The 14,027-nt window shown below is 49.5% G+C and overlaps 1 protein-coding gene across 4 annotated transcripts in view; it reads left to right on the forward strand.

The window, feature by feature from the left end:
- Positions 1-486: 486 nt before the first annotated feature.
- The window catches only part of TMOD1 (tropomodulin 1), a 497,118-nt gene continuing 483,577 nt past the window's right edge, over positions 487-14,027 (forward strand). For 3 of the 4 annotated variants that reach the window (XM_085636598.1, XM_085636599.1, XM_085636600.1), the window contains exon 1: positions 550-677. The gene's annotated coding sequence lies outside the window, so the exon portion shown is untranslated. Of the gene's footprint in view, positions 678-14,027 lie in introns of all 4 variants that reach the window. The other variant, XM_085636597.1, reaches the window with a different exon arrangement.

Below are 14,027 nucleotides of genomic sequence, written 5' to 3' on the forward strand. Positions count from 1 at the left end.
CTGCCTACTGGGCACCGAGACAACCTTCGGGATGAGACCCTTACCGCTGTTCAAAGCGATTTAAACAGTCAACGCTTGCATTGCTGGTTGGCAGCCACTTCAGCTCGAGCTTGTTGCTTGCACACGAACTAGACACTGCAGTCTCGTCTCGTGCATCCGCTGTTCTCGTTCCCGGGGTCTGCAAAGCAACCACGCAGAACCGTGGAAGCGACACGGAGTCATTACCCCCGGCGCAGAAACCATCCCAGAGCCCCAGGCCTACACTGCACGAGCTGCCTCGCCTGCACACCTGGCTCACACTCCCCTGTCAAACTGTCATCCTAGCTGTTTAACGACGCGGAGCAGCAGCACGGAGCAGTATATAAAGATTGTTAGTAAAGGAGTTCGAGTGGTGCAGTAAAGTGACCCTGCCACGGTGTATGAAGATACTGAAGCTGGGTGGGACTTTCCAGCAGTGAGTGGCAGCAGCTGTGCCCGGGCCTAGAGGAGAGCTGTCCAGAGAGATGGAAAGAGAGGGAGTGAGAGCCCCGTCCGCCCCTCCCAGCACAGTCCATCCCCTCGGCGCTGGCACTGCAGGAGCAGCAGCATCGACGCTCAGCTTGCAGCAACTTCTCGAGGAGCCAGTGCAACAGTTCGTCCGCTCAGCCCGGTCTCATCCACACCTCAGAGCTCCCGGGGTAAGTGGCGCCGGTTCTACCCCCCCGTCAGGTTTCTGTTGTTGTTTGCCCAACCCCACTGTCTGCGGGACGCATCTTCTGTGATGCTGGGGTGCCGCTTCGGTCGCAGAATGGAAACCATATCTGGTCAAAATATTCAGCTGTCACCAAGTGGGACAAAGCTCGGCGGCTCCCTCTATAAATAGAGCGGTGATGGGAGTGCGCGAGGATGGCGCGAGGAGGGGCGCAGGGAGCCCGGATGAGGAGCGGCAGGCTGAGGTCCAAACCACCCGCAGGGCGCGATGGGGATGCTGCTCAGCGTGTATTAGACAAGCCCGACCCGACCTGTTTGTGTTTGGGGTGTGGGGCGAGAGTTAAACACACACAGATACGTCCGCTAGGGCAGGGGGTTGTGTTTACCCAACATCTTTCCATGGTGCTATCAAAATCCAGTGTTGAAGCCCAGTGCCCAGTTGATGCTGGTGAGAATCCCTCATCTTTGGCTACTGGGGAAAAACATTGCTGACCTTTATTTAGTCAGTGGGTAGAAGTCATAAATTTAAGTTTCGGGTGTATGATTGGAGCGTGAATAAACTCATTGTCTGTCTGACTGGCAAAATCACGAGTACCCCTAAACAGAAAAAACTATACCCGAGGAGAGCAGTTGCTCTCTGGGTCGTGAGCAAACATGGATCCAGGCCAGGCACACCACAACTGTGCATAATTTGTGCCGGTGGTTGTCACTGGCTCTCAGTTTAGGGAACGTTGGGTTATTTTTTATCGTCAGATCAATGTAGAAAAGGTAGAAGGGAAGAGAAATGTAGGAAAAGTGTAAAATGTGAGAACGCAGGCCTAAATTTTTTTACCGGAGTGGGACATAGAGATAGGAAGCGTAGGGTCGTAGAAGAAAGAGGCATGAGAAGGAATTAAAACTAGGCAGTTCTAATATTCGCCAACTTTCAAGTTCAGCTCCTAAGAAAATCTTTGGGCAACTGCCCTTACCTTTTAATTTAACCGCATCACAGGTCTCCAAGACTTTATAAACCAGCTTAAATCTGAACTGTTCAACTGTTCGATCAACCCTCAGATACGTGGCAAGCAGATCTAGCTCGCCTCACCTGTCTTTCCTCTCTTCACCCGTCTTTCTACTCTTCGTATTTGTTTAATGTAGCACTTATAATATAGTTTGCTGTTTTTGCCAACAAACTTCATCTCGGTGTTTTATCGTATGCACCTAGTGGAGCCCACCCTACACAACACCAACCCCTGTGACTTTTCTCTCCTCTTTCTCTCTCTCCCCCCTTCTCTTCCTTTCCCCTTATGTTTTCTCTTGTTCACTCTCTTCTCTCATCTCTATCGTTTTCCACCTCCCTCTATCACTCTTCTCCACTTCCCTCTATCATTCTTCTCCACTTCCCTCTTTTAAAACCCGATTCTCGACCTTCGTCGTACAGGGGGATAAGTGTGTATGCCCACCATTTATGACTTTTATGAGAAGTCTGTGTTCTTTCTGGCTTTGAGTACCTCAGCATGTAGATTGCATGGCTATTCTGGTCTTGTCCTTGGAATTTCTGATGCTAAAGGTATCTGTTTCCCAGTAATCGCGTCTGTCTTCTTTACCCTGATAATGCGCGAAATTCCTCGGTAAACAGGCTGCAGGCAGGATGTGCGGGGGTGGAATGTTCTAGTGTAATATAGTTTATTTTTTACCGGAGTCTACAAACTCGAAGTTTGAAAACCAAAGTAATACAATTTGAAGTCCTGTTCAGAGGCATCGAACAAAGCTTTCACATTTTTACAGTAAGTGCTCTTGAATTCAGGTTTTTTAGCCACATTGCAAAATGGAGCAGGTGCTTTTTTGCAATCAGTCAAACAAAACTGAACTATCTCTTATATTTCATATTTAGTATAAGATATGGAAAAAATGCAGTTTATTCCACTTTTAAAAATGTGAAAGATTAATTTAGATTTGGGAAATAAAATTTGTTCTGTATTTTATTACCAGTTCAGCATGCATAGTGCAACATATGATTTTCAATTTTTTCGCGATGTTATTCATGATTTAAGATTCTGATGTATTATAAAAATATATTACATGCTTAAAATAATCTATAAGCACACAGAACGTTGTGTACATTTACCAATTGATTCAGTCTTGGTTGCCTCTTTTTGTCGTGATAGAAAGATGCGCAGGCAATGGAATGAAATAAAGTCCCTTTTTCTCTTCTCACCTATTACATCAGGACCTACATGGTGGAAAATAACATGTGCTGCATTTTTGCGCGTGGGCAAAGTTCATGTAATCTCACCATGGTGTGCACATTATAAGCCCTTCACATAACACAGCAATTCATTTATCCACTACATTTCGAAGACAAATACAATTTCTTTCACTGCAGCACCATCCTGGTTTAAGGGTGTCTGGGAGACCCGTTACAAGGGAAATAATTGATTCCAGCCCTTTGACCTGCAACTACACCCCAACCGTGCACTTCTTTGTCCATGTGCACCAGTTGCTCACTTTATGGAAGGTTAAGTGAAGTTTCTATGTCATCTAATAACAAGCATTAGCAAAGCCAATAGGTCTGGCTTGTATTTTCAGTTTTAATCCAGACCAGCTGGATTTGCCAAAGCTGTTTCATGCTTTGAGCTTGTATTTCAGCAAAGTCTACTGGCAGTCAGAGGGGGCACTCAACCTCAGCAGTGGCTGGGTCGTTGCCAAGGACGACAAAAGGTTGTTCCTCTAACGGAAAGTATAAGAGGGATGGTCCTTTTTCATCCTAAGCTATTCATTTGTTTTGGCATATATTGAACCAATGTGTCTTGCATCAAGTGGAGAAAGTAACAAGCATTGGAAAAGCCAATAGGTTTTGCCTATATAGAGGTGCTGGAGTGTCATGGAGTGGAGTGATGTAGAGTGGCATAGCCTGGAGTAGAGTGGCTTAGCACAGAGCAGAGTAAAGTGTTGTGGAGTGGAATGTCGTATAGTGGAGTGGCGTAGAGTGGAGTTGGCTAGAGTGGAGTGTCATTTAGTGTCACAGAGTGGAGTGGCGTAGACTGTTGTGGAGTGGAGTAGAGTGTTGTAAAGTGGAGTATCATCGAGTAGAGTGGCCTAGAGTGAAGAGGCGTAGAGTGTCATAGAGTGGAGTGATGTAGAGGGGAGGGGCATAGAGTGGCAAACCATAGAGTGGAGTAAAGTGTCAAAGATTGGAGTGTGGGAAGAGTAGAGTGCTGCTGCGTAGAATGGAGTAAAGTGTCAAAGTGGAGTTGCATAGAGTGAAGGAAAGTGTTGTAGAGTGGAGTAAAGTGTCATAGAGTGCATTGGCGTAGTGTGGACTAAAGTGGCACAGTGTGGAGTGGACTAGAGTGGCATAGAGTGGAGTACCATAGAGTAGAGTGACATAGAGTGTAGTGATGTAGAGTGGCACAGTGTAGAGTGGACAGGAGTGGAGTAGAGTGGCATAGAGTGGAGTACAATGGCATTGAGTGTCGTAGATTGAAGTGGAGTGGCGAAGAGTGTAGAAGCATAGAGTAGAGGTAGGCGAGCCACTGAAAAGCTTGAGCCAGGCTCGAGCCTTAAGCCCGTCTCTGACTCCGTTTAAGGTCCTGTTGGAACCTCGAGTCCATAACAAGCCGAGCTTTCATGTGGCTTCTGTCTGCCTGCCTCTCTCTACCCAGGATGTGGCGTTACAGCTAGAACTGCCGACCAGGTTTTAAACCAATGTGTCGGCTCAACATTCTGGGTTTCTGGGCAAATTACTTAATCTTCCCCTGCCTATAAACAATGCATGTGACCTTGTGTAATATAAGCAACACTCATGTAAAGCACTCCAATACCTTCTGGTCGAGTTCACGCTATATAAAAACTGCAGAAAAATGCACAAAGAGGTAAAACCAAATTCTTGACATAACCCATTTCCTGGCTGATTTGTGTGAAGTGGAGCCAGAAAACCTGGATAAACTGTAGCTTCCCTGCTTAAATAGTGTGATCTGAGGCACATATTTTATGTCAACAAAGCTATTTTTTCATCACTATTATGCATGAAAACACTTTTAAATATGTGAGATCAGAATACCAGTTAAACAAAAATCTATTGTGCTTGATTTAATAGACTATAATGTTGCACTATAATTATCTGGGACACATACAGTGTTCACGTGACAATTGTCTTGCTTCTTAGTGCACTATTGGTTCATGTTTAAAAATATCACTTTAAGTAAGTACTTCTCAGTGCAGTGCTATAATGTGATTTATTAATGTCAAAGCTTCCCATGTAAAGGAAAAACACATTCTTGAATTTTGAAGTGGTTATATCTTATTTTATGTGATGTTTTTGTGTGATTTACTTAACAAACTTTTTTAGGGCTTGTGCATGGACTCTAAGATCTGAGCCAGGCCCTTGGTTCGGTTCTGAATTGGCTCTCCCGGTAAAACTCTTGCTTCACCTACCTCTGGCGAGAGTAGAGAGGAGTGGCGTAGAGTGCAGTGGCAAAGAGCCAAATGTTGTGTCATAGAGTGGAAAGGCGCAGAGTGGAGTAGAGTTAAGTGACAAAGAGTGGCATAGAGTGGAGCAGAGTGGCCTTGGACTGGAGTGATGTAGAGTGCACAGGCGTCGAGTGGCAAAGCATTGAGTGGAGTAGAGTGTCACAGAGTGGGGTGGTGTAAAATGGAGTCGGGCGTAACACAGGCCCCCACAGCACCCGCGGTGCCCCAAGCTCCAGGGGGCTCCCTGTGCACAGCACTTCGGCCGGAGAGATACTGATTGAGCTCGGAGGGGGCCCCTCCACATACCTTGCAGGGGAGCCCCCTCAACATTCGTTACGCCACTGAATGGAGTGGTGTACAGTGGAGTGGTGTACAGTAAAGTGTTGTGGAGTGGATTGAACTAGAGTGGTGTAGAGTGGAGTATCATGAAGTAGAGTGCCGTGGAGTGGAGTATCATGAAGTAGAGTGCCGTGGAGTGGAATGGAGTGTCATAGAGGGAAGTAGAGTAAAGTGGAGTGTCATAGAGTGGAGTAGAATAGAGTGTCATAGAGTGGAGCGGTGTGGAGTAGAGTGGCATGGAGTGGAGGGGCATAGAGTGAAGTGTTGTGTCATACAGTGGAGAAGAGTAGAGCGTTGTGTTGTAGAGTTGAAGGGTGTAAAGTGGAGGGGCGCAGAGTGCCGTGGATTAGAGTAGAGCAGGGTGGAGTGTCGTAGAGTGGCGTAGAGTTGAGTATAGAGTGGAGGGGAGCAGAGTGTCATGGAGTAGAGTAGAATGGAGTGGAGTGTCATAGAGTAGAGTGGCGTGGAGTAGCATAGAGCGGAGTGGCTTAAACTGTCGTAGCATCGAGTGTGATAAAGTGGAGTGGCCTAGAGTGAAGTAGCCTAGAGTGTAGTAGCATAGAGTGGAGTAGAGTGCTATAGATGGAATGGAGTAAAGTGTCATAGAGTGGAGTAGAGTCACTGAGAGGAGTATCATGGATTCGAGTAGAGCAGATTGAAGTGTTGTAGAGTTAAGTATTGCAGAGTGGCCTAGAGTAAAGTGGCATAGAGTGGAGTGGAATAGAGTGTCATAGAGTGGAGTATCGTAGAGTGGAGCTGCATAGAGTGGAGTGGTGTAGAATAGAGTGTCCTAGAGTGAAATTGCTTAGAGTGTAATAGAGTGGCATAAAGTGGAGTGTTGTAGAGTTAAGTATCGTAGAGTGGAGTATGGTAGAGTCGTGTAGAGTGGAGCTGTGTAGAATGGAGTGGCGTAGAGTGGAGTGGCGTAGTGTAGAGGGGAGTTGGGTGTCATAGTGTGTCATGGCTTAGAGTGTTGTACAGTGGACTGGTGTAGAGTGTAGTAGAGTGGAGTATGCATAGTTTAGTAGTGTACTTCCAAGACATACAACACATTTTCAATTGAAATGACAGTTACATTTGCCCAGACATAACAGTTTTACTGACAAAACTATGTAGTGCACAAATAATAATGTGTAAAAATGGCATCAGCAAGTGTATTTCTTTTTTTGATTGTATTAAAATATTCGTTTACGCCAATCTTCAGAATTACAAAAAAATGCTTACTATGTGCTTTCCTTATTCTGATATATTCTGGAATAGTTGCACGGTCCATTTACAAACATTTACATTTTGTTGTGTACTAGGAAAAATAACATCTTACACCCTTTCATCTCACAACAGGATTGTCACATACACCATCTTACTTTGAAGTCAGAGAAAGAAAAGTAAACACCAAGCTCCCTCTGAAGACAGAGCCTCAATTTTGACCTCTGTGTTTGCATGCACAGCAAATGTTACAAGATAAGAACAAAATGTAAAAGGCCTGTTTATAGAAAGCGAGCACTCATGGAGGAATACAAGGAGTGAACAGGCTGTGGTTCTTGGGAGGGATAAGGGCATGTTGGACAGCCTAAATAAACAAAGCCAACAAATAGAAAATAAGCAAATGTGAGCTACATACCAGAATGGTAATGGTCACCAGTGGGTGGAATGCATTTCCAGGGAAGCTTTCACAATGTCCACAAGAAGTCTGTGCAAATCAGACAGCAGCGCTGTCTGGTAGGCTTCGACCTAATAACATGTGATTGCCTTTTGCATGTAGTGCACTTATGGGATAAATCATCAAATGTGACAGATGGTGTGATTGTGTATAATTTACAGCTCTAGAAAAAGTCCAACATGCACTGCAATTGCACACCACTACATAGGAGGCAGAATGACCACCAAACACCCAGCAGCATGACTTATGGAGTGCACACTCCTCTGGATTGATCAAAGATGCGTTTGACATCTCAAAGCAATGACTGAAGGGGGATGACAGAATGCTTGCTCTCTGTATATTGTAAACAACAGGTCTTGCACACTGCTATGCTGGCAAGTCTGATCTAAAAACACATGGCGCAGTCGGTGTTGGTTGCACATTAGGGATGTGTAGACCCCAAATATGAAAATCCAGTCAACTTTGCAGGACATCCTCAGTGAATATGTATGAGGTCAATTTCTATACGATGCATTTAATTGGAGATTATTTCCATGTGTGGAGGTCCGTCTGAAAACCACTTGTATGTTAAATGTCAGTGGCTTCAGCGACCCGACCCTAGTACAGAATAAATCCAAAACACTGCCAGCACTAGGGCATGTCTGGCCTGTCCCTGTAAGGGGTGCTTAGGTCATGGGGCTAGGGCACCTCAACATGGTACTGCTGAGACTGGCATTTGATTTCCTACAGGTGAGATTCTGTCTGAGTCCCACAACACATTACAGGTTTTTTAACAACATGAATGTGTTTATAAACGTGTCTCAAAACGTAACAACTCGGGGGCAGATTTACAAGCCCCTTGCGCCGCCATTGCGTCACTTTTTTGGACGCAACGGCGGCACAAATAATGCAGCCAATTTACAACGTGACGCATCTAGGGGGATGCGTCACGTTGTAAAGCCCTGCATCACATTATAGCTGCGCCAGGTATAATGTATGCTGGGTGGGCATTCCCACAGAAAAAGCCATGTAGAACTGACGCAGTGAAATTTACAACATTTCACTGCGTCACTCTACACCTTCACTGAGTCAAAATCCCTACACTTGCTCAGACCAGGCGTAAGGAATGACGCAGGGCCTTTTGTATGGAACTCACCTATCTGTTGTGGCACATTGCTGGAGTTGCGTCTTCTGTCATGAGCAACTCCAACAATGCTCAGAGACCTGCTCTCCCCCCCCTGCAGCTCCGCTGTGGTGCTTCTGCTGCTGTAGTGCCGCTCTCAGTGTAGGCAGGGTTCAAGTCCGCTCTTTGTACTGTTCCCCCAATATTGTGCCTTTTTGTATTGTGCCTCTCTTTTATTGTTATTGTGCCACTTTGTATTCCGCCTTCTTGTTTTGTGCCACTTTGTATTCTGCCGTCTTGTTTAGTGCCTTTTTCACTTTTTCTCCAGTTGTCCTTTTCCTCCGTGCCCCTTTGCCGCCCTTTTTCCCGCCGCTGCTGCCCCCTCCCCCCTGCCGTTTCCCGCTCCTACCTCCTACCTGCACTTCCTTCCCCCTCCCCTATTTAATGGTGGCTGCTGTGCTGCCGTGCCGCTGGCACTCCGAAGGCAAGCTTATCTGAGCCCATCCGCGACCCGACCACGCCCAGCGTCAGGGACCCTGAATCTCCGACCCACCCTCCGCTATGACTCTGCTACCCTCCTCACACTCAAATTCTGAAGAAACAACAACTGCCAACAGTCTACACCAAAGACCACCCACGGCCAGTTCTCCTGCCGACACTGCCGACAACCCTTCACCATCCACAGCACCTCCCTTGACCGCCGCACCAACGCCCTGACCACCAAAGCCATAGAGTACATCCTCCTTAAGGTGCGCTCCCTGCACAGACATGCCGTAGAGATCTGGGACCTCCTCGACACCCTCTCACCAGACGTCGCCTTCTTCACGTAAACCCGGACCAACACTTTCTCCGCCCCAGACATCCCCACCGCCATCCCCGATGGATACAAGATCCAGAGGAAGAACTGCCCCCATTGCCCAGGAGGAGGACTCACCATCGCACACAAGAGCTCCCTCCGACTCTCCACCTAGCGACTCCCTTTCCACCACGAACACCTCCACTTCCAGATCCAGACCAGCCAGTAGCGGCTCGTGGTGGGAGTACTGTCGGGCACTGACGTGGGCGGGGGAGGGGCAGGATGGGGGATAGTAAACTACGGATTACGGCCGATTAGAGGTAGGTAAATATATAAATAAATAAAACGAATTTCGTTGCACGGGCTGCATCGCATTTGGCAATGCAGCGCGCGCTACGGAATTCGCCCGGCGTCAGCGCCGGCAGCACTCCCACCACGGGCCGCTACTGAGATCAGCCCTAGAACCACTCTTCACAGCACCCTCGCCTACAGACCACCAGGGCCTCGTGCCTCTTTTATCACCACTATTGCCGACCCCATTGCACCACACACCATCACCACCACGGACTACATACTCATCGGGGACCTGAATTTTCACCACCGCCCTCCTGGACAACGTCGCCAACCTCGGACTGAAGCAGCTTGTCACCACCCCCACCCATTAGGCAGGACACACCTTCGACCCCATCTTCGTCGGAGGGACCAACATCTGCTTCAGCCAGTCCTCGCAGCCCTTCTGGACAGCCCATCACTGCGTACACTTCTCTTTTAACACCACCACCGCTCACATGCTCACTCCGTGCCTGCCACAAAGGAATTGGAGCAAGGTCACAGAGGAGCACCCCAACTCCACCCTTGTCCACGATCCCCCTCTTCCACGACCAACGGCAACTCTGCAGCTGAGGAACTACACCGCTGGATCACCAGCTGCGCAGACAAACTTGCACCCTTCCGCAACCCCGACAGACAATGCCCCCTGAAGGCCACGTGGTTCACCTCTGACCTCCAAGAAGCCAGACACTGCGGGGCATTGCCACGCAGGCATCCAAAATGGCCGCTTGCAGTTGAAGCTCTGTCGGCCAGCCAACCATATCCTACATTATCCTGCCGAAATAGGGACAATATGCACCGGTACTGAGCGCCACTGAATGCGCGCAGCGATCCTGCATCAAGCGGATGGACTCCGGTCTCTGGAGGCGGCGCCATCGCCGAGATACACTGGGAGTCGTTTCATGCTGCATGCGCATGCTTCGGAAGATCTTCCGGTGGATCCCCACCGAGACCAGGAAGACGGTCACCCAGGCCCTTGTCACCAGTCGGCTGGACTGCGGGAACGCCCTCTACGCCGGCACCGCCGCCAAACTCCAGAAGAAACTCCAACGGATCCAGAACGCCTCAGCACGACTCATCCTGGACATCCCCCGACACAGCCACATCTCCGGACACCTGAGAGACCTGCACTGGCTCCCCGTCAACAAAAGAATCACGTTCCGACTCCTCACCCACGCACACAAGGCCCTCCATGACCTGGGCCCCAAGTTCCTCAACAGCCGCCTGACCTTCCACAAGCCCACCCGCCAGCTCCGCTCCGCCAGCCTCGCTCTCGCCACCGTCCCCCGCATCCGCAGAGCCACCGCCGGAGGAAGATCCTTCTCCTACCTGGCAGCCAAGACATGGAACTCCCTCCCCATCCACCTCCGGACAACGCAAGACCATCTCGCCTTCAGGAAGCAACTCAAGACCTGGCTGTTCGAGCAGTAGCGTTTCCCCCCCCCCCCAGCGCCTTGAGACCCTCCGGGTGAGCAGTGCGCTATACAAATGCCTATGATTGATTGATTGATTGATGCTGCAGAGGGGCGGAGATCGAAGATCGAGACCCGGCAACCATGATCGGGCTGCGGAGTGAGGAGGCGCCCGACGACACAAGCAGTGAGCGGGGGCCCGTTGCTGTGGCGTTGTGCCGGGTGGTTCTGGCTCCCCCTCCCCATTCGGTGTGGAGGACTGGCTAGGCCGCTGCACCGCTAGGCAGTGTCCAGTTGCAACCGCCATCTACCGCGTTCCAAATAGGCCATATGGGGGACATGGCCCGTGCGGTTCTACCTGCAGGGGGAGGTCAGGGCATCGACCCCCTGCGCTCGGCTGTGGGCTGCTGTGGCGTGGTCCCCGCTCCCCTGCCTCCAGGCTATCGCATGATCAGTGACTGCCCCATTTGCTGGCTCCCTGAGACGCACGACCTCGGCCCACGGCGGGAGCCCATTCCGGCTCCATTTGACCCCCACCGATTGACCACTGCAGCCAGGGACACTTGTGAATGCAGCACACGTCTGCCCTCATGGCGCATTGAACACCACTATACACCAGAGTCCAAATCAGAACATGCAATGTGCAGGACTTGATAAAGGGCTCAGGCAACACAATTGCACGCCTACTTACTCCACTAAAGCGTTCTCTCTGAGTGACGACCCTTTGTATAACAAGCGCTAGCCAGGGCTGGAAGTGGCAAACTGCGACACATGGCTTAAAGCCCTGCTAGATTTCTCTCTTCCACTGACTCAGAGGTCACCTGAACCCTGCGAGACAGATGCCATAGCTTCCCCTCCAGTGCCGCGCGCTTTTGATTGGGGGAGCTGCCGCGGGTTGCGCATACAGCACTACCGCCGCACGTCGGACCTCAAACCAGAGCACACAAAGTACCGGGCTGCATCGAGGGCTTTGGCCACTCACCTACACGTCTGCTGCTTTCTCTGCTGTGGACCCCCAGAGTGTGGATCCTCTTTGCGACAAGCGCCTGACAGGGCCAGCCATTGCTGACTGTGACACGGAGCCTACCATACCGTTAGGTCTCACTCCTCTGTAAACACAGAGGTCGCCGGTGCCTTGTGTCACAACCGCCATAACTTCCCCTCCAGTGCCACGAACTGCAGCTTAAAGGAGCTACCACGGGTGGCGTACATAGTTTGGAATCCACGCTGAGCTGTCCCTCCATCGCAACGCAATACTGAGGCATGGGCCGGAAAGACCCCAAACAGACGACTCTGCCCTTCGTAAAACCTGGAGACAAACCTACAGAAGAGACCACTACAATGGCAGAGAGTGCACAGAGAACGGAATGTGATGATGACCCCCTCACACTGTCGGCGTCAATGCTTCAGGAAATGAGGGCGGGTTTCAAGGACTTGGATGGGCGATTTGATGCACTGGATACAAATTTTGCAGACATGGGGGTCAAACTTCAAGCACATGACCAGCGCTTAGTCGTTGCCGAAGCCCGCATCTCTGACATCTAAGATGGAACGGCGCAGTCCTTGAAACGACTGGAACGTACTGAGCGCATCCTCAAGGAAGCCGCTATAAAGAACGAGGACCTTGAATCACGCAGAAGGCGCAATAATATTCACATATTAGGGGTTCCAGAGACTGCGGGTCGGATGGATCTATTTGTAGAGTCGTTGCTAGCAGACATTTTTGGAAAAGAGTCCTTCACACAGGGATTTGTGATAGAGTGAGCACACCGATCCCTCGGGCCCAGACCAAATCCTGGTTGTCCCCCTCGACCCATCATTGACAGAGTCATGAACTTCCACGATCGAGACTCAGTGCTGCGCTTGGCTAGAGAACGGGGAGACACCATATGGCAAGGCTCCAAAGTCCCCTTCTAGCCGGACTTCACTATAATGGTACATGAGGCCCGTCGGAAATTTAATGGAGTGAAGGCCACGCTTAGAAATCTGGGTTTAAAATATGGTATGCTCTACCCCGCCAGTCTGAAAGTGGACATAGGAGGTCGCGCCCGCATCTCCGATACACCAACGGAGGCGCAAGAATTCTGCCACACTTATCAGCAAACAAACAACGAGTCTGGGTTGTGGAGTGGGATGCCCTCTCCCCCACACAGTGGCTCTGATGCAAGTGCTGAACTGTTCTCCAGCTCCGGAACTGGTTGATTTTACTGCTATTGTCTGATTTCTCATGTTTACATATTGCTCCTAGGATAATGTATATTAAGCAGCTAGATTGTTTCAAATTGTTGGCTGACTGAGGTGGCGTTGCCACCCCGAGGTGTACACCTTTGATTCGATCTTGTTTATGAGACTGTACCCCTTCTGGGTTTCTACACCTCAGCGTACAGTTAATAGGTACCTTAGGTTAAGCGCTATATTGGGATTATGCCTCGCTTGGGCGGGGGTGAGGCTGGGAGGGGGTAGGAGGGGGGTAGAATCTCTATGCATGTACAAAGTTTCAGTTGTGTACTGCAATGGTCACTGTCACTGTTACTATGCGTTTGATACACTTTCTTATTGTCACACTTACTGAGTGGTTCTTATAGCACGGTTAGGTAATATTGAAGGCCCCTCTACCTTATCTTTAATGTCCTGGAATGTCCGAGGCCTGAATGACAATCGCAAGAAACGAAAGGTGGTGAACTATATGATGCGCCATGCTGTGGACATCGCTTATTTACAGGAGACACACTTATCTACCTCAGACACGACCCGTCTTGCTGCCAATTGGGGAACGCATAGATACTTTGCGAACTACAGTAATTATGCTAGAGGGGTAGCTATCCTTATACACAGACGAGTACCCTTCAGTCTAGGATAGGTAATTGGAGACGCGGAGGGCCGAAACATAATTGTCACGGGTACACTCATGGGACACCACACAACTTTGGTATGCATATACGGCCCAAACACAGACTTCCCTAACTTATTTCACTCCCTGCACGCTCAACTAGCGAGATTGGAACCCAGCCTGCTCCTGATTGGAGGGGAATGTAACTTACTAATGAACCCAAATTTAGATAGCACCTCCAATTCTCCGGACACCAAGCCACGTGCGCGCTGCGCAATGTTAGATATTTGCGATCAGCTCCCCCTACTGGACATTTGGCGCATCCACAATCCCACATCAACGAAATACACACATTGCTCAGGCCATTATAACACTTGGACTAGGATCGATCTCTGGCTGGTATCCCCGGGTGTGGC

Source organism: Triturus cristatus, chromosome 2_1 (genome assembly GCF_964204655.1).
Source record: "Triturus cristatus chromosome 2_1, aTriCri1.1, whole genome shotgun sequence".
Lineage (NCBI taxonomy): Eukaryota > Metazoa > Chordata > Amphibia > Caudata > Salamandridae > Triturus > Triturus cristatus.